Below are 21,458 nucleotides of genomic sequence, written 5' to 3' on the forward strand. Positions count from 1 at the left end.
CTGACATCTGATAATCTGAGCAATGTAGTTGAGGATAGCAATATGCAATGCAACAACCAGTGTTGATTCGTATTAATTTGTCATGAGACCCTGTATCACTTTGAATGTTCTTGCTTTGATTTGTTTATGTTTGTGATACTGGTGTGCTGCTACTGTTCTATTATTTTTGTTTGTTTGCTTCTCATGTACTACTCTCTTTAAAATAAAAAAATCACAGGATTGGAATAATCAATTGATGTTTACAAAAATTAATTTTTAAATTTAAAAAATTTAAACATTTAAAAAAAAAAGACAGCGGCACATTTTGAACTGACTCCAGAACCAGCGTACTTAATTCTCCAATTACCAATGCCAAATCTACCCTTCCCCTGCAGTCTCCATATCCTTTTCCTTCCTGTGAAGATTCTCTTCCCCTGCATTTGGTGTAGCTTATTCTTTTTTTTTTTTTTAGGTCTATGTTAGATACCGCTCAGCCAGGCATAGTTGATTTGACCACCCTCTACAAAGTATGGACTTCTCAGGAATAGTGTCCACCCTTTCTTTATTCCATAACAATTATCCTACTTCCTAATCATTTGCTCTTTTCACTTGTGTTTATCTGCCTTCACAATCACTACCCAAACCCCCACAGGGGCAGGCACTGTGTCCCTCTTGTTCTCCTCTGTTTCGCTGTTCCCTGAGACGTAGTAACACTCAGCAAACACTAGATGGATGAGGGATGCATGATTTCCACAGTGGGGGGTTGTCACTACCCAACAAGAGAGAGAATTAAGTCAGTATTTAACCCACTGCTTTTATGTATTTTCATGTATTAATAGAAAAAAAATCTGTTAAGTTGTAAGTGCATGGTTCTCATTCTTATTTTGTGTCAAATTTTATAATCTTTTCCACCAGGCATTCATTCAAAACAGCCTTGGTCATAGCATGTTCCAGGGGAAATTATCAAGCATCATGAAAGCAGTTTGGTAACTGCTTGGACACTGGGGCTCAACCTCTTAGAATATTCTTCGTTGAAAGTGGGCCAGCAGGAGTGTTCCAAGGAAGTAGCAAAGAAGCTTCATAGTCTCCTGAGATTTAGGTATCATCATACTGTTAAAAAAAAAAAAAAAAAAACATGGATTGGATTGTTGAATCATGAGACACCACTTGGCAGAGGGCCCTCGAGGAGGAAACACCATGCGGGACACTCAAGGCCCAGCTGAGCTCCCAGCTGAATGTAGTTGTGCAGAATTCACACATGGCCCAGATCCCTGAACTCTGCTGCCAACAGTTCAACTTCCCCAGCAAGTTAGCTAACCCCTGAGATTTCTGCTTTTTCATCTGCCAAACTAGGCTTCCAAGAAAAGCAATCTCTAGCTTCTCTTCCAATTCCAACTTTCTCACACTTTAGGTATCTAAAAAGTTAAATGAAACATAGACTCTACTGGTTTCATCATGAAGTGTAATGAAAAGGCAGAAAACAATTCAGTGTCTCTCCAATGAGGTAATGTGATGCAGAAGGAACTTCTGATTTTCTCTTAAAGGAAAGAATGAGATTTTTAGCTATAGTAAATAAAATACATTTTTCCCTGTACGCTCTTTTTTCCTGCTCTGTCTTATTCATTTTTGTGTATTATTCAGTCTTTTAAAAAAAAGAAAAATAATCCCACCACATGCTGCTATGTGGGTGAGCCTTGAACATCTTATGCTAAGTAAAAAAGCTAATCACCAAAGGACAAATACTACATGATTCCACTGATATGAGATATCTAAAGCAGTCACAGGTATGTGTAGAGAAAGCAGAATGGGATCAGTGGGAGATGCACTGGGGGAGAAAGCAAAGAAGATTTGTTTAAAGCAGGGGTCCCCAATCCCCGGGACCATGGTCCAGTCTGTGACCTGTTAGGAACCAGGCTGAACAGCAAGGGGTGAGCAGCGGGCAAGTGAATGAAGCGTCATCTGTCTTCCAGCTGTTCTCTGTCACTTGCATTGCCATTGAGTTCTGCCTCCTGTCAGATCAGGAGTAGCACTGGATTCTCATAAGGGCACAAATCCTACTGTGAACTGTGTATGTGAGGTATCTAGTTTGTGTGAACCTAATGAGAATCAATAATAGAAATAAAATGCACAATGTAAAAAATGATATAAATTAAGTACACAACAAATGCAATGTATCTGAATCATTCTGAAGATGACCCCCACTCCATCTGTGGAAAAAATGTCTTCCAGAAAACCAGGCCCTGGTGTCCAAAAGGTTGGAGATCACTGGTTTAATGCACATAAATTTTTCATTCTACAAGAAGAAAAAGTTCTAGAGATGCTTTGCAACAACAAACATATTTACCCACTGCCAAACTGTACATTTAAAAGTAATTCAGGTGGTAAATTTTATATGTATTTTTATCACAATTTTAAAAAAACTATGTCTCAGTTATCTATTGCTGCATAACAAACAATCCCAAAACCATGTGACTTGAATAAAAATAGTGTATAATTTCTCATAATGCTGTGTAATAGTTGCTTGGTTCTTTCATGCTTTGCCTTGCCTCATTCATGCTCTGTACTCCACTGAAGCTAACGGCTAGAAGATGACCTCACTCAACAGCTGGTGGGTGATGTGACTGCAAGGGCTTGTGCTTCTCTTCCATGTGGACTCTCACAGAGGGTGAACTGTTGTCTTACACAGTGGCCTCAGGATGGAATTACAGTAAGGAAGACATTACCAAGGTCTTGTGAGGTTTTAGCATTAGAACCCCTAGGATGTCACTTCTATCACATTTCATTGTTCAGAACAAGTCCCAGTGTCAACCCAGAATCAAGAGGTGGGAAAATAAATTCCCCCCTTGATGGAAAAAGCTGCAACATGGGGCTGGGGATTTAGCTCAGCGGCAAAAGCGCCTGCCTGGCAAGCGCAAGGTCGTGAGTTTGGTTCCCGGTACCGGAGAAAAACCAAAAAACCAAAAAAAAAGAAAGAAAAGAAAAAGCTGCAACATCTTGACACTGTTTTTAAATTTTCCATCGTCTCACATTTCCACCTTCTGTTTTGTCACAGTCGAAAAAGAATTCCTCTACTTGCTCAGTGAATAGAAGTTCAATATAACTTCATAGAAATCTCAGTGATTCCATGTTTGAGTGGGGACAGCCTGCAAACATTAGGAAGGTTGATAAGAAATGGTAATCCTGCTAGGGTTGCATCTGTAACATAATGAAAGTCATGGGAACTTGCAGTGACTTTTGATTCACAAAAATCCTTTCAAGAATTTTTGAATAAAATTCTCTGTTACCACTAATCCTATTTGAAATTACTTCTCTTTGCAAAGTGATATTTCTAAAAACATCACTGGCAACACATAGGGTGTTGCTCCTATTTGAATAAGTAAACTCTTCATTACTTAATAGAAAAAACAACAGAGACTCTGGATAATAATACCATGTTTATTTTTGCAAGTAAGCCTATATCCTTGCCTTTCGAAAAGAAATACAAACAGCTGTCTGTCAGGAAATTGCTTTCGAAAGCATAATGTTGCTTGGCTGAGCGTCACCAGGTTATATTTGCTCGCTGCCTTTGAGTGAGAAGAGTGCCACATATGTTCACGAAGCTCCATTCACCAGGCTGTTTTTAAACTTCTTGGAACAATCTTCTAGGATACCTTGAACTCAAATCAGTACAAAACAGTATGTCATCTCTGGTTAATGATTTCTTAAGTAGGTAGTGAAATAGGAAACTATTAATAATAATTTCCAGTAAGTTATTCAGATCCAAAACTATTGAGAAAATGAATTTATGATTTTGCCAAATTAATTGAACCTTATAGATCATTGTATTAGCCCTAAACATATTTTTAAAAGGTGATTTGGGGAAAAATACCTCTAATCTAATGCTTTTATCTAAGGAGGAAGTAAGTTTGATCTTGAATTATTACTTCTGAAATTGTATTGAGATTTTGACTTTTACTTGTTTCACATAGTTATAGCCATCATTTTTTATATCAAAACACCCAAATTCCTAAAAATAATAATAGTAATAATAATGGCAGCCTATTACATTGTGTGGTAGCTGTTTAAAGGCCAGAAACTCCTCCCATCTTACACTGCATCCTTTGCAGTGTGACTTTGCTGCTCTTCCCACTCAGAACCGGAGTCTACTTTTCAACCTCCCTGAATCTGAGCTGGCTTTGTGACTTGCTTGAACCAGTAGAATGTACTGGGAGTGATGTTATACAAGCCCCAGCCACCAAAGGATTTAGGCCTTCTGCATTTGTCTGTTTTGCAAAACTGCCCAGAAATGCCATACAGAAGAACAAAGTTAGCTTAACAGAGGATTAGGGGCCATGAAGTTAAACAGAGGCACCCATTCCAGTCAATAAGCAACATCAGTTGCCAGTTGTGTGAGTGAGGCCATCTCGGGCTTTGTGCTCAGCTGATCTGGCTGAATGCCGTTCCATGAATGGGCCCAAGCAAAACTAGCAGAAGACCTGTTAAGTCAAGCCTTAGGAACATGACAAATAACAAACCATTACTTTTAAGCTACTTACGTTTGGGTGTTTTATTGAATAGCAGTAACTAACTGATATAACCATCCTTCATGTTTTAGTGAATCTTGATAAGGAAAGTTCTTGATATCTATAACAAGAACAAAAATAATACTGTAACCATATGAGCAGTCAAGATTTAAATCCAGGTTTATGAGTTCACAGCCTTAGCTATCATCTGACAACATCTAAGAAAGTTCACCCAACACATTTTGAAGTGCAGAGAAAGGAAACAAGTTTCTGACTGTTTTAAAGTAAGAAACACAATTTGAAATCACGCAGTAGAACCAATTAAAATCATGCGTCCTTGGAGGAAAAGGTGGAGTCAGTCTTTCTGAGATTGTCTGCTATATAACTGGTAGTCTTGGGACTTCCAGGGTTTTTTTTTTCCAAGAGAAGACTGGCTATGATGACAGAGTGGGTAAAAGTTTACATAACCATCTTCCCTGAAACTCAGCAATAAAAAACAAAAAAACCAAAACGTGAGAAAGACATTCTCTTTATTATGAAATAAGGACAATGTTCAAACCTCTGTACCACATAATTAAGGAATATCTTCTGGTCACAAAGCTTGCATACAAGTACAGAATATGATCATGTCAGAGAAGAAAACGATACAACATGGAAGATGATTCCACAGAGCTGGCCAGAGCATCGAGATACAAAGAAACAGATCTTTCCAGAGTATAATTTAGTAGCTACTCTCTCAAGAGACATGGATAGGACCTCATCTTAACCTGCATGGATAAGATCATGGATAGGATCTCATCCTACACCTGCAAAAATCCTGTTTGGAGGTGGACAATATGAATTTTGGAGAGACACATTTCAACCCTAATAAGTCTACACCTGTCAAACTTGCTTGGAGACATAAAAATAATGTGAACATCTTATTTAGCAGTGTGTCCAGCATTTATATACCCTAGCAAGGGCTGGTAGAGTGTCTGCCTAGCATGAGCAAAGCCCTGGGTTTGTGTCGCTACAAAAATAAATCTCCCCAATAAATCACGGCCAGTAACTATTATTTATATCATTATGTTCTATTGTTTCCCAAACACTGAAAGTGTGTATATCCTTTCTACCTTTGCTAAGGTTATGACATACAAATATCATTTAGATAAGAGCACTGACCCTTTCCAAATGTTTTTGTATTCCAAAAAAGATGAATGATCTGGTATGTTTTCCATATATTGCAAAATATAAGAAAATAGAACAATTACATAAACCCTACTAGTACACTCAGGGTCTAAAAGCTTCTGGGAAGGCAGGCATCTGCTTGGGTGCTTTTTTTCTCCTTTAGAAGATTTCTTTTTTAAAATGCTGCTTTTAATTACTTTGCTTAGGCCCCAGGGTACTAAGCCTTTTCTAATCTTTTGTCTTTTGTATAAAGGTTTTCCAATCATTGTTAGGTTTTATTTACTTATTTATTATTCGACTAATAGAATTGCTGAATCCGTTGGAAATTGAGGTAGTTTAAAGAGTTTATTGTTTAACTTAATAATTAGATTCCCCATGTCTCCCCATAATATGGTACTCCTCACAAAGAAAAGATCCACCATTACAGAGTAAGTAGAATTTTACAAGAGCAATTCTCAGAGTAACACTGTCTACTCTCATTATCCCCCAGAAAATTGTCTGCTTTGCAGGGTATCTGATGAATTTTTAAACTCTGAGGAAAGAAAGTGAGAGCTCAGGTATTTGCCTTGCCATAACTATCTAGGGACATTTTGCAAGTCCAAAAGCTCTCAAAATATGCCGTTACTTGGTTGTCTTATCAATCAGATATGCCAGAGGCAGATATGGTGATTAATTTTATGTTTTAGTTTGACTAGCTATGGCGTAGCCACATTAAAAATTATTGTTTAGCTGGAGGTGTAGCTCAGTGGTTCAGCATGTGCTTAAGCAGTACATGAGACCTTGGATTCAATCTCCTGCACCAAAAAATAATAATAAAGATAATTTCTGGACATGTCTGTAGGGGTGTTTCTGAGCAAGATTAGAATGTGGACTGGGGAGGTCAATGAAATAGATCTTGTCTGCATCTAAGTAGGCTTTATTCAATCTACTAAAGGTCTGAACAAAACAAAAGGAAGAAAAATAAGTAACTTGCTCATATTTTCCCAGCTCCACTGCTTAAGCTGGGGCATATCTCATCTTCCACAGCTCTCCTCCTAGGATATACACCAGTAGGCTCTTCCAGTTCTCCTGCCTTCTTACTGAATTGCACCACTGCTTGGCTGTGCCTCCAGCTTGTTGAGAGCAGATTATAGAGCTTCTGAGCCTCCCTAATTGCATGAACCAATTCCTCATGAAAAAATTTCACGTACATCTTCCCGTTTCACTGAAGAATCTTCACTAAATGTAATGCAACTAGAGTTTCCGTAAAGTTTCAGGAATCTCCAGCTAAGCTCAACAGCATATTGTTAGAGTACATGTCAGACAAACTCTGTCAACTTTATGGTGGGATCCGTATTTGGTAACATAAATAAAATTGGGTATGATCTGCCCTTTAATAATACCTTCCTACAAATCTGTTAGTCAAAGTATGCAAGCAAGATAAAATATCAGATTCCCTTTTAAATTGAAGTTCATTTGATCCTTTGAAGCAAAGTCAGGCACATTTTACTTTCCTTACTTTGAAAAACAGACTTTATAGTCCATTCAATTTTATAATCTTACAAGAGACAGTCTATTGTTGTATCTGGCCTGGCCAACACCCACTTCTCTTGCCCCTATAAATAATCACTTAGTCTTATTTCAAGGAATAACCCCTTTCCTGACTTAGGTAATGTGACCACATCAACTGACACTCTCCCCCACCTCCCTTTCTGTAAAGGTGAACATGAGATTAAAAGTAGCCAATAGAAGCACTCTATTGCTCTGTCTTGGTTATTGCTTCAGGGATGGATCTGAAACTTTAGGTGTTTGGAAGAAAATTGATTCCAATCCTTTTATAACTGTTGGGTAAGAAAGCTGTTTCCAGAAGACTCAAAGTTAGCAGGATTCCTTCAAGGCCTCCACAAGGGAGGCTGAAGCCCTGGAATAAAGGCAACGTGAAGAAAAGCAGAAGCAGGAACTGAGAAAGACACGCTATCGGTGATGTTCATGGGCACTTAGATTTGGTCGTGCACTTCTTGTATAGGTGGGCATGGTGTGTGGGCCCACGTCATCATGGGTAACTGATTTGCTGCTAACATGTGTATATAGACACACATATAACACACATACAAACATGTATGCATTGTGGTGGTACACTTGCATCTCAAATGTGTCTGTTTAATTTTTCTAATTTTATTTATTTTATTTTCAATTTTTAAATAAAGAAAACATAATCATCTCTTGTCTCCACTACATTGATTAATGTTATGGATTAATATTAAGATGCAAAATTCTTGGTTTGAACAAGAATACCTTTAGATAGACAGAAGAGATACTGAACTATAATTTCCTTTGGAAATGGGTTTCACTCTTGTGATTGTACAGGGATTGGATAAAATGATAGTGAATGTGCAAAATAATCATGCTCTGGCCTTCACAAGTCAACTCATCTCCTTTCCTCTGCTCCTACATTCTCTCAGGCCTGATTCCCTAGAAGGTGAGCTGGAGATGTGGACTAATGTATGAGGGAGTGGTTTAGGAAGCGGGGAAAATGGTATCAGAAAGAAGAAAGCAAAGCAAGCCATTACTCCAGGCAGGAACCCAGGAGGTGAGGGCAGACGGCTTCATCCTGACCCTGGTGAAGAGCTTTGAAGTGTCAATTACAGCTCCTGAGTTATTTGTTCCCATTGGAGGCAAGGGACTTAGGGTGTTCATTTTCCTGAGTCTGTAGTCACTAGCACAACCCGGAGAGGGTGTCAAGTCTGTGCACCGGCAAAGGGGTCCCATAGGCCCAGGGAAGACCTGGAAAGAGCAGAAATCTACTAGAAGCAAACACTCTCTGAGGGAAGAGGGGATTTAAAAAATACAAAGGAATCCAGAGGTTCAGTATTATCTCCCACATTCACCACACTTTTCCACTACGAGAGAGTGTTTTTATTAATTCATATTTGAAATAATAGGGACAGTGAATATTACCCAAACTTTTCAAAATCATTATTAATTTTCTACAATCAGTTTAATACCTACACTTCATCAATACTAAAAAAATAGGGGCTGGGGATTTAGCTCAGTGGCACAGCACCTGCCTGGCAAGTGCAATGTCGTGAGTTCAATTCCTGGTATCGGAAGAAAAAAAAAATTTAAAAAATATACATTCCAAACTTCTATAAAATGCCACCATCAGTTGGGCTTCAGAAATGCATTCGACTTATAGGAAAAAACTCTGATTCCTCCATTGCTAGCTTCTCTGTCTCTTTAGGTCAGGAACTTGAAAAGCTCTATGAAATCCCTCAAGTCCTTGGCTTCAATTCACAAAATGCTCTACCAGCCTTAGAAGGTTCCCAACTAGCTTATGAACAATGAATATTTTTACCCTCTGTTCTACCTCAACTTTCAATTTACTTGTAGATGTGAAAAAATACATATTTTAGATCATCATAGTACATTATGTAGTTATGTACAGGAAATATGAACAGATTTTTTAAATCTAGTCATGCTTGAAAATGTGATAAATATAAATATAGTTATAAGTATAATATATAAGTGTATTATAATTTAGATAAGCCATAGTATATGTTTGTGTTATAAAATATGATTGTACATATAATTTTATATTAAAGTCTACTATTTTATATGTGGTACAATATTATACACACACACATATGTATAACATGCACAGACATTGTTATATACTAGGTATCTGTCCCTCTGTTGCTGACCAGAGTGAAAAACATCTCCAGGTTTCCATGGGCTTTCTTGGTGTAGTGTAAGCAGAAGTCTCCCATTGCCCTCCAGCCCTTGAGGAGCTGTTCTGAGTAGGGTGCTGAACTAACTACTCCATCATTGAGGGAACTACACTTCATATTGTGGGTACATTTCAGTATGCCCCTCAAGTGCGCAACTACTAGATTTTTCTTGTAATTGTCTTTGAAAGTCACACTTACAAGAAAAAAGTTGCCATCCAAATTGCACCGTAAATCTCATGGGGAAAAGAAAATGCAGCTGGTTGATCATGGAATCAATGCCAGAAGCAGGGAACCCACACTCAACAAAACTTTGGGTCTAACCTTACTCTGCCCTGAGAGACAAAGGTCTTTGCAACACAAACATCCTGAACTGAAGCAAATGTTGATGAAGTATTCCTTTAGCCAGAAGAATGAGCTTAATTGCTATTGATTTCAAATGTTATAGTTCTTTCAAGGGTGTACTCCAATACAACAAAGTACAAGACATAAAAAGAAATTTGGAGGGTGTATACTTATGATGTCATATATTTTGTATTAAGCCATTAATTAATTAATCCATCAGTTTCACAAATGCTACCTAGATTAGTTGAGTTAGTTATAGAAAAAAATAATGTGTAGTATGTTACATGAAGGGGTGTGTTGAGTGTGTCTGTGTGTGTATTTGATTCTTAGACTCAATTTATCAAAATATGCGTTAGCCTTCTCCTAAGAGCCAAATGGTCTATCCTTTCTTTTCTAAAAAGAAACCACATCAAACACAATCTATTATACTTTTAATAATTTTATATGCTTAATAAGTGCTAAGTAATTTTATTGCAAAAAAGATAATATTTATGCATTTCTGGTTAATAATCATTTTATCAAATATTCTTTATCATCAACAGAGAAAATTCCAGGTGATTTCTGAGTGATATTTTCCATCATTTGCAGTCTTTGAAGGAATGTAAATGGAGGAAATATTTGTCCACAAGTTACTTGACATACAGTGATATCTAGTTCACCAAAAAGCATTTGTAGGTCCAGATCCTTGATGCAGAAAAAGTAATATCCATGCACTGTGTTAAATTCAAGTCAGTGATCCAGTATTTCTGTGCATAGCCCATAAAGACTCTTTCCCTACTGGTGATTTGCATCTGCATCCTGAGTTTTAAGTGCCACATCTTTCAAGTCAGTTTTACATCCTGCTTTTTAGCTCTTAAACTTATACTGCTTTGACGCTATAACTCTTTTCAACTGATTTTATGCCTGAATCCTGGAATTTATGGTCTCATAAGAGCTACCAGCTAAGATCTCCTCCACTTTCAGCTCACTCTCAATGAAGAACAAAATCACCATTCAGAAATACGACATCTTAAAAGAAAGGCGGGTTTTCCCCGCTCCTCTTGCATGTAGTTTTCTAAACATGCCCGTGGTAACTAGTACATAGCTCAGCAGCAGGTTCTGCATAGTTCTGTTACTTATCTATTACCAACTTATTAAGGATTTGCATAGATAAAAGGATCAAATTACTGCGGCATTTGCATACCAGCTTGTTTACTAGATATAAGTTATATTACTCTGAAAATGAGTTTTCAGTGCTGAAAACTTACTAATATTGAAATAGATACATTGAATCCTTAGTCATCAGAGTGGACAGATACAAATGTCTTCGGCGTGTGCCATTTTCATAGTGAAGCAAAGTTTGAATGAAAATACCTTGCTCAAACTTGGATGCCAGTCTTAACCCTGGGCATGCATTCAGAAGTACGCTTTATTAGTTACTGCTAACATTGCGTCTTCAAAGAAATTTCTATACTTTGCTCAAGTCCCCCTAATTGTGACTTACCCTTTCACCCTTAATCACAAGCGCCTCATTAACTAACTTCAGAACTTTCATAGTCCGACAGTGTAAGATGATTACAAGCAAAATCTTGTATTTCAATACACTCTGTCCAGTCTTGACATAATTAACGACATAATAGAGATGAAGTTAAATCAGTCGCTTTCAGAGCAGGGATGGAAGTGAATAAATAGCAATGAGCCACCAGTTGCGAATTAACTGCTGTTTCTTTGTTTACAGTTCTTACATTTCCTGCTCATGAAAGAGATTTTCATTAAAGCTTTGCAGCTTTATTTATTTAGTGTGATGCGAGAGCCTCAGAAGAGAGGTAAACTGGATTATCTAATTACCTGAAACATACTAATTAGTACCACGTGGTAAAGTGCTTTTCCTTGGCAAACCTTTTGAATTCATGTCTCCCAAATAGCGTTTCTGTCAGCTCCAAAGTCCTTATAAAAGGGAATCGCATCTGCAGAACTCTAATCCAGTTTACAATTATACTGCCTGTGACCTCTAGAGGGCGATCCTTCCTCACTTTAATAAGGGTCTGCTTCTCCAGGAAGGAGTTGAGCTCACCAAAATCCCAAACAGGAAGCCCTCACTTGTGAAGACCCTGAGCTCTTCTCCTCCCAAGTCTACTATTTTCCAAGTTCGCTGTGACACAGAAATCACACAGTCTTCACTTCCCAACACTACACCGTTTTCTTTTTCATTCCTTTATCCATAAAATCTTGGAAGACCTGAAATTACTTGGTATCAAGAAGTTTAAGTAATCCCTGGTAGTCTATTCGAGCTATGCACAGGATCCTATCATCTTCTTTGTGTGATTTTGTTAGTTGACACAAAATAGTACATGCTGTTCGTTTTATATCAAAATTTAACTCCTTAGGTGTCTTATCTTCAGCTTCCTTTTCCTGCCTTTTGTTTCCTTGGTTTGCTTTTGTTTTTAAGTTCAGACATTTTACTACATGGAAGAAGAAAAAGATTACTAGTGAGAAATATGTCACCTCACAAATTTGAAAGGTAGCCATATATTGTGGGCTTATGCAATACATAATACCTGTCCATTATAAATCAAATTTCCAGAATGTGAAAGCATTTTTCAAGGACAACCTTAATTCTCCTTGCAGAGGCAAAATTTTGTCTCGTAGCGTTAAAATATTTATCAGTTGCTAGGGATGATGGGGCACGCCTATAACTCTAGATACTGGGAAGCCGGTGCAGGAGGATCACCAAAAGTTCGAGGCTAGTACGTATGGACAACCTAGTAAGACCATTTCAAAATAAAATAAATAAGTAAACAAAAAGGGCTATAACGCAATTTATAGCTTCCTGTATTAAATCTCCAGCACCACAAAAATAAGTTAATAAATAAATAGAAGGTATTTATTGGAGATGTGCCTGCTAGTTCTAATATAGACACTATAATTAGGGGCTACAGGACCACTCCCTTCTGTTCCCTTGAACCTGGGTAATGCCCCAGGGCCAACTTGCCCCCAGACCTTTGTTTGAAGGCCCGCTACCTAGAATCCCGGATAGAAATAATAAGAACGCTTGGAAATCCCTGAAATTCCCCACCAGGACCCATGTGTGCCAGACCTGCTGGCATGACCCATACTAACTTTCTTGCTCTAGAACTCCTGAAGTGTTCATACATCTGGACTGCATCTCAGACATTCAATCAGAGGAGTGAATGATGGAAAGGGCATGAGCGTTAGACGCAGCTGACATGACTCAGCACCCCGTCAATCACACTGTCAACTCTGCCCTGGAAGACCCAGTGGGAGGTGCCTTGGGCCAAGCGCACATTTTAAACCCTGAAGCACAACATATTCCACACTTGTGCCATTTTTCCTTGCTGCCAATACAGGCCCACTTGTTCTGAGTGCCCTTCCTTTAAACTTCATTAAGCTTAGCTGCTTTGCCTTACCATTGCATGCAACATCTGGTTCTTCATGCATTTACTGAGCACCCTCCGTGTGCCAGGCACTGGGTGGCACTTTACCTGAATTACATTGCTTAATCCTCACAACAACTCAAGGACCAGCAAGTATTCACTTTGCAAATGAAGGACTTGAGATAGGCGTTAAGTGGCTTGCCAAATATTCCCAAGCTAATAGGTTTAACTAGCATCTGAATCACTTCTAACAGAGTTTATTATTTTACCCAATGCCTCTTCAGCAGTCTCTGAAGACTGCCCTAAAATGTCTCCAAATCTGTAGACAACAAGAACAATTCAAAGATGTCTCAGGACAATAAGAAGAATTCAAAGTAGTCTCAGGGAAAACAAGCATCCATTTCTTCAGTATTCCCCATGGCAAAACTGATTCAGATAGTTTTGAAAAATGATCCTCATTCAGAGCCAGCTCCATGGACTACATGGCATTGAGTAATGTTTACATTAAATGTTCTGGAACCAAATGAGCTGGAATAAAATCTCAGTTCCTGGCTTTCTAGCTGCATCACTTTTAACAAATTATTTAACTTCCCTGGGCCTCAGTTTTATTTTCCAGAAACTGAGTAAAGCTCACAGGTCAGATGTGTAAAGAGCTACCTATGAAGCATGTGCTGCCTTTGGCAAGGACTGAGCAAACACAAACTCTTCTTATTTTTGTTTGAGGCCAAATGAGAAAGACTTAATGCAAGCTAAGAGAGAAGAACACACACTTGAAAAGATTAAAAGGTTGAGTACGTAAGTGAAGCTTAGAAATGAAGGCTTTTTGAAGATCTCCTTACAAATATATATTCTGAATTTTGGTTCCTGTTGGGCTCTTCTGGGACATCGGAGTTCCATGGATGCATACTGAGATGGTTTATGGATAAGGAAGAAAGTCTTTGTAGTTTGCTAGGTCAGGTACAGATTTTATTCAAAAGCTTGATCCCACTCCTGCCCCCTTGGAGTGAAATTGAAATGTCTTTTTTCTTTAAATTATTTCAAAACCCAAAACTATTTTGCACAAAAGAAAGGAAGAAATCTATCAGAACTATTGTGCTTCCTTCTGAATAGACATTTCAGGAAATTCAATATTTCATCTCAATATCCCAAATTTCCCAGCCACTGTATGTTACTCTCTGTCCTCAGCAGCGTGTGTATACGTCAGGGTAAAGCCTCTGCTGTGGAAACAATGACCCACATCTTCAGTTCGGGGCATCTCCTAGGAAACATTGTACTTGACAAATAATGAGTCCACAGCACACTATTGTACAAACTCCTCAGCCTCTATTTAACGTGCTTTTAAACTGCCTGTGTTTCAGAGCACCTACCAGTAAAGCAAGATGTCAGAGAAGATCAATGCATCACTACTGGGAGCAGCTGGAGGTGAAGACATGATCACTGGGTCCTTCGGGAAAGACCATGGACCTTCAGTTTCAGTGCTCAAGTTCTACTTATTTGCATGATCTTTGCTCTGCAGAACAGCACGCTCATCTTTGGGGGTTGGGAGAAGGGCTTTCCTGTGAAGCTCCTTTATAATGAAAATACTGTCTTGGTGTAACAGCAGGTGAGTTGCTTCCTGCATATATAATTGGTTTAATTGACCCATCTAAGATTTCATGAAAGGATGGCAATTTGCAGTAATCACACATATATGCACCTGTAGCCCAGTGCATATGCACGGCACTCTTTAATTTATGCCCCTAATGTAACGCCACCAATGTAATTTCTAAAGTTTCCTTTTCATATTGACACACATATGAATTTTTATGTTTCAAACTGTGGCAGATTTCCCAGCTTAGTCACTGTTGGTGTGTCAGCCCTGATAATTCTTGTTGTATGGGGCTGCCCTGTGCCACTAGGACTCTTTGAAGTATCCCTGGACTCTACCACTAGATGCCAGTAGCGAATCCTTCCCTCAGATGTGATCATTGACAAGGTCTCCAAACATTGTTAAGTGTCCCCTAGGAGAGCAAAATGATCCCTTGTTAGAAGCTACTCATCAACTAGTACTATTGTCCTATAACTTTTACATGACATTCAATGTTTGATTGTCACTCTGAACATTAGCAGTAGGTATGAAGCTTTCATTTTCTCCTCTGATTCTGGACTTTGCTTTTATCTGCCAGTGGGTAGACCATTATACCATGAAGTCTTAATCAAGCCATGTTGAGTTATGAAAACTACAACCAAATGGCTGTGTGATCATCCAGGTAGTCCACTAATGAGCTATAGCATTGTCTGAGCATCTGTTCTATTATTCAGTTTAGTGAACTGGCTTCTTTGACCCTAGCAAGGTCTTCCTTCTTATACTCCCTTCAAAATCCCTCCCTCAGGTAAGGCACATGGCAGCCTCAAGACAAAGGCAGTTGCTTAACTATGGGTGATGCCATAGCTCTTCACAACAGATGCAATTCGGGGTCCAGGAAGCAGTGGGAATTAAACAATACAGCCTCTGTGTAACCTGATTGTTATGGAAATGAAAACAACCTGCATATTCAAAGTACAGACATCTAAGGCATTGGGGCCAGCCCCTGATCTGGTTGTAAAGTATGCTTGGGTTACCCTGGGTCACATGCTTCCTCTCTTTAGCATCCTGCTTGCTCCAAGTCTAGTCTTTCTCTTGCCCAGAAGCAGCTTCCAGCCATCAGCTCCCTGGTCCTGTCTGCCCTAGGGTTTCTTGAGCTTAAACCATCCTTTCCCAGATCTCCCATCTGGCTGATCTCACAATGAACCTGCAGTATCCTAGACTGGCATTTCTAATCCAGTGGTCCAGGGTCATGTCCACCTTCCTAAAATATGCGTTTCTTTAACAAGTTGTTTTGAAACTCTATGGCTTAAATGCCAATATTTATAACCCCTGAAATTTTATCTAGTAATTCCAGATTTCCAGTTTCTCTTAAGGAATTTGCATATGACCCTGCTGGCACAGAAGCATTCAGTGCCAGCGAAGACACAGCAACCTGCCCAGACAGATCAGCCTGTGTGTTGGCTGCTTTATCCCAGGGCTTGCTGCCTTCATTTATCTGTGTGACCTGCCTCACCCCACAGAGAACTTTCCATAGAAATCAGGTTTTCGTAATAGACATGCACCAAGTGCCTCTAACCCAGGGCTGTTTCTCAGTGCTGTAGTCAGATGCCAGTCACGGTTTGAAGCACTTTACACGAATTGTTTCATCTACTTGTCATAACAGCTATGCGAAATAGAGACTGTGATTATCCTCTTGCTGGGGATAAAAAATCTGGGGCACGCAGAGGTTAAGAAAGCTGCTCCAATGTACCACAGCCAAATACTGCAATTGGAAAGGAACCCGGGGATCCTGACTCCACACTCCATGCCAGACTTCCCTGGGCTCTTTACAGCTTCTCAATTCTCAAAATAACTCTGGGAAGCAGTAATTATTATGATCTCTATCTACAGAGGAGGGAGTTGAGGCTCAGAGCAGTGAAGAAACTCTCCCAGAAGTACTTGATGCTCTGCAGATGAGAAACAGACTACAGTCTCCACCAGCTCCCCACAGACTAAACCCAAAGCAGCAGGGCTAGGGTTCCAGTATCATGAACTGCTCCTGAGTTCAGGTCCTCCTACCCCAAGACCCAAAATCAAACAAGGCACCTGCTCTGCTCAGGACCAAAGCCCCATTCAAGGTCAGTGCAGACAGTGAGAGACTTTGTATTCACCAAGCCAAGAGACCACATAGCCCGAGGAGCAGAGCTGAGTCAGAGGAATTCACCTTGCTCTGCAAGGCTGAGGTACAGAGAAAGGAGAAGAAGGTGTAGGTAGAATAGAAAAATGGAACTGTTGAAGGACAACTGAAGCAAAAGTTACACATTCATCCACCATGGGCATACAGAAAGAACCAGCACTGAAGGAACCAGGAAGTGATCACTATCTCTTCTCGAGTTCCACTAAATCTGTAGTCTGGTTTTGACGATGGCATGTGCAAACCTGAATGAACTTGTCTGCAAACACAATCACTGCTCCCTCTAAAAACATATAGGGGAGGAATAGGCAGAGCCCTGGATTTCCCCACCAACAATGAGCAGCTAGCCATTAAAGAGTGGTCCTTCACTCCTCCCTTTACTGCATTCCCCACATTCTCGCCACTGAATTAGTTCCAGTCAGCTCTTCTTCCAGACTTCTCCCAAGCCCATCCTCTTCTCTCCATTGCAGCAGCCAAACCCTTAGACAAACCAGCATCTTCTCACCTGGGTTACTGCAGAAGCCTCCTAACTTCCTTGGCATGAGCCCTTGCCACTGTAACACTTGCGATCTATTTTCCAAGCAGTAGAATAAGTACTCCTTATAAAACATAAATCAAATCATTATTCCAACATTCAAAACCCTCCCATGACATTTAGAATAAAGTCCATTCTTCTTGCTCTGTCCAGAAAGTACAATTTCCACCTCATGTCCTACATGCTCCCTATCATTTGCTAAGTGCTAGAATCCCTGAACTTTTCCTTCTCCTCTCAACCCATTGCACCCTCTGCCTCTACCCTTCTTGTTCTACATCTTTCTCATGCCCTCTCTTCACTCCCGTCATATTTCTTGTTAAGGTTACCTCTTTGGAGTTTGCTTTTTTGACCAGTATTTCCAAAATATCCCTATTCTGCTGTCTCCTCTCTTTGTCCTTCTCCTGCTCTTCCTCTTCCTCTTCCTCTTCCACTTTCTTCCTCTTCACATCTCCTTCTAACCTCCTCTCTTCTTGCAGACCATCTGAAATTCTTTCATGTATGTATTTGCTTACAAGTTTCTTGTTGGTCTTCTGCTAGACTACATCCTTCAAAAGAGCATAGACCTCTTTGGTTTGTGTGCTTTCTAGTTTTAGTTCTCTCTAGCTTTGGAGAAATGAAAAGAAAGTATGCAGACAAAGGGAAATTATAAAGAGGGAAAGAAACACAGTCATGTTTCCTCAGTGCTTGTAAGGGACTGAGCACAGTATCCCCAATGTAAGAATTGCCCAAATCTTTATAGTGGTTGTTTCTACTATATACCCACTGATTCGCACGCACAATTACACTTAATACTCTCAAGGGTCCTATGAGGTAGATACTATTGTTCCCATTTTACAGGAAAGGAAATTGAAGCTGAAAGATGCTAAGTAGCAAGAGCCAGTCAAATAGCTGGAAAACTGCAGAACTGATTATGGGGCCAGAGATGGTTCCCTTCTCATCACTCAGTGGCTTTCGCTATTATCCCTGAGATGCACAGTGTGACTTTATGTCTTTGCATGTTCTCTTTGCAAAAGTTGTACTGAAAAGAACTTGCCTCCTAAATCACAGAAATGTGGCCAAAGCAATAAGTTAGTGCTAAAAAAAATTATTTAAAGGATCACATAATAGCCAAGATCCAAAAAAATTTGAATTCTACACTTACATCACTCAATTTTAAGGATCAAAAAATTGTTTCAGCGCATTGGAAAATGAATGCCCTTTGACAACAGAGAGACTCATACTTAGCTGGAATGCTGGGACAAATTGTACCATTGATAAAATGAAGTAAATTATTGAAGGCCTGTTGATTGATGTGCCTATTCTTGCTCATCTCCATCCAACATAGGTTCTGTATTTGCTGATGAACCACAAACCCATCAATTATGATGTCCTGCAAAAGGGTCATAAGGTGGTCAGAGAGAATAACAAATACATTCACAAACTGACTTCCCACTTAAGAACACTTTATCAAAAATTAATTTCTTGAGAGCTTCAAGATGGTAGAGTAGATACCTGCAGCAAATCATTGCCTCTCTGGGCCCTGGAATCCAGACACCTGGAAAACAATTAGCAAAAAGAAAGAGAAGACAAGGTCCAGGAATGTAGAAAGAGCTAACAGGAAAGCTAAACATCATGGAGAAACAGAGGACAACACAAACAAAAGAACAAAGCAGTCTGGAATGCTAAGCTCAGATCCTGAGGGTACAGAACTGGTGCTTTAAGCATCAGGTAAGCCTGGAAAGGGCTGTTGGACCCAGCTCTATGCAGTACTAGCACCAGCCCCAGGAAAAGCCCATGGTTATTATAAGCTATAAATACAGTACAGACAGGAGAAGGTATTTACTCAGAAAGTGGTTCTGTCTACCTGGCAGGCTAACTTCGGAGACCAAATCCACCACAACAGCCACCATATTTAGGAGTGCTGTAATCAGGGGCCATTTTAAGAAGGAGTTTATTGTTTAAGATTGTACTACTCGGGGAATCAGAAGTCACAGAACTACCACTCCTTAGGGTATCTGGGATGACCCACTGCAATGACTGGGTGGCAAGCAGCCTCAGAAGACAGTGGTGGCGAAGCAGAGGGCTTAATTTCTCCCTTGATAAATTTAAGCATCTGTGAGCTGAGATGGTGGATGACATGGTAGTCCTGCCCTCTGCAGTGAGAAACCAGGTGTTCTGGAGGGCTGGGTCTGAAAGTACTAGGACTGAGTCCAGGGGACAGCTTAGCTCCCCTCATTGCCTACTTCCAGCAGAGAACTCAGTGCTCTGTTTCCTTCCCTTATCTGCAAAAGTGATCAGGGTTATGCTTCAGCTTGAAGGTTTGTCACATCCAGGTAGAGGCTGGAGTAGGGCTGCAAGTGGGGCACTAGAGCAAGTGAGGCACTGACCAACCTACAGGCAACAAAGTTAGTTGAGAATAGCAGTGGCTTGGGGCCCTCAGAAGGACACAAACAAACACCAAGAGGCTCCAGAGTGAGTAGAGTCCTGAGCCAGACAACAGACCAATGACTGATTCTACCCACAGGGAAAGGCAGGGCAAGACTCAGTGTTCACACAGCAAAAAGTGGGTGTGGAAACACAACAGAGCCCAGCTGTGACTCACTATTCCCCGCCCCCAGTATCTGGTGGATTCCAATACAACAAGTCTTGGAAAGAAACCTGATGGGGAGGAAGTTTTTGGACTCATTTCTTTTTTTCTTTATTTTGTTCTTGCTCTTTTTGTTCTGTTTTGTCTTTCTTTTGCATGTTTTTCTCTTTACTGTTTGCATGTTTTTTCTCTACTACTTTTGTCTAATTCTACTTTTAAAAAAATATTTAATTAGGTTTTCAGGTCACCATTCTCTCTTTCCCCTTTTTTTTTATTTTAAAGAGAAAAGAAAACAAAATAACAACACAGATAAAAACAAAACAACACAAAAGCAATAAAAGTGATACAGAATTTCAAAACAAGATGATAGGAAATTAATAATGGTTGTTATATTACATATTGTTATCTTCATCAAAGTTGCTCAGATTACCAAATGTAAGAATGAAAGATTGATCAAACAATTAAAAAGAATTTTAAAAAAAATTAGGAACAACAGTTTCTCTTATTTTCCTTTCCTTTGTAAATTTTACTTCTTCCATTTTCCCTTTCCCTACCCCTTCCACTCTTATTATTGTTAATTTTTATTAGTTTTTAGCTTTTTAGTTTATTCTTTTACTATTGCTCACTTCTTTTCTATTGTTAATTGTAGTACAGTTGTTGATTTTATTGATCTTTATCATATGTCGGTATCTGGTTTGTTTTTATGTGGTCAACATTACTGCAGTTCATTTTCTGAGTGGTTCTGGGATCAAGTCTTCAAAACAAGGCCAGACACTACAAAAGTAGAACAGATATTCATCCCAACATGCACATAAATCTCACTACAGAAACACAAGAAGTATGAAAAACAAGGCAACATGACTCATACAAGTGTTCATAATTCATTGTTAACTGAATTTAAAGATACAAAGGTGGATGAAAGGCCAAAGAACTCAAAAGCCTGATTTTTAAAATGTCTAATGACCTTAAAAAGGATACAAATAAACAGCTAAATAAATTAAGGAAGACAGAAGATATGAGTGACTAATTCAACAAAAAGATAGAGGTTCTGAAGAAGAACCAAACAGAAATTCTGGAAATGAAAAGTACAAAAAATAAAATAAAAGGCTCAGTGGAAAGTTTCACCAATAGACAGGGCCATACAGAAAACATAATTTCAGGACTTGAAGACAAGGTTCAGGAATTTTTTCACAGAGACACTAATTTAAAAAAATAAATTATGAACAAAATATGCAAGAACTATGGGACAAAAAGACTAAACTTACAAATTTTTGGTGCAAAAGAGGTTGCCAAATTATAGACTAATGATGTAGAGAACCTATTTAATGAAATAATAACAGAAAACTTTCCAAATCTTGAGAAAGATAAAAGATATTCACATATATGTGGCATTTAAAACCAGACATGACCAGGAAAAAAAAAAAAACCTCCCATGTCACATTATAGTTAAAATGATAATAGTACAAAACAAAGAAAGAATATTGAAAGCTTCAAGAGGGAAATACCAGTCATTTATATAGACAAACCCATCAGAATAACTCCAGAC

This window comes from Chinchilla lanigera, unplaced genomic scaffold (genome assembly GCF_000276665.1).
Source record: "Chinchilla lanigera isolate Chin_1 unplaced genomic scaffold, ChiLan1.0 scaffold00052, whole genome shotgun sequence".
In the NCBI taxonomy this organism is placed as follows: Eukaryota; Metazoa; Chordata; class Mammalia; order Rodentia; family Chinchillidae; genus Chinchilla; species Chinchilla lanigera.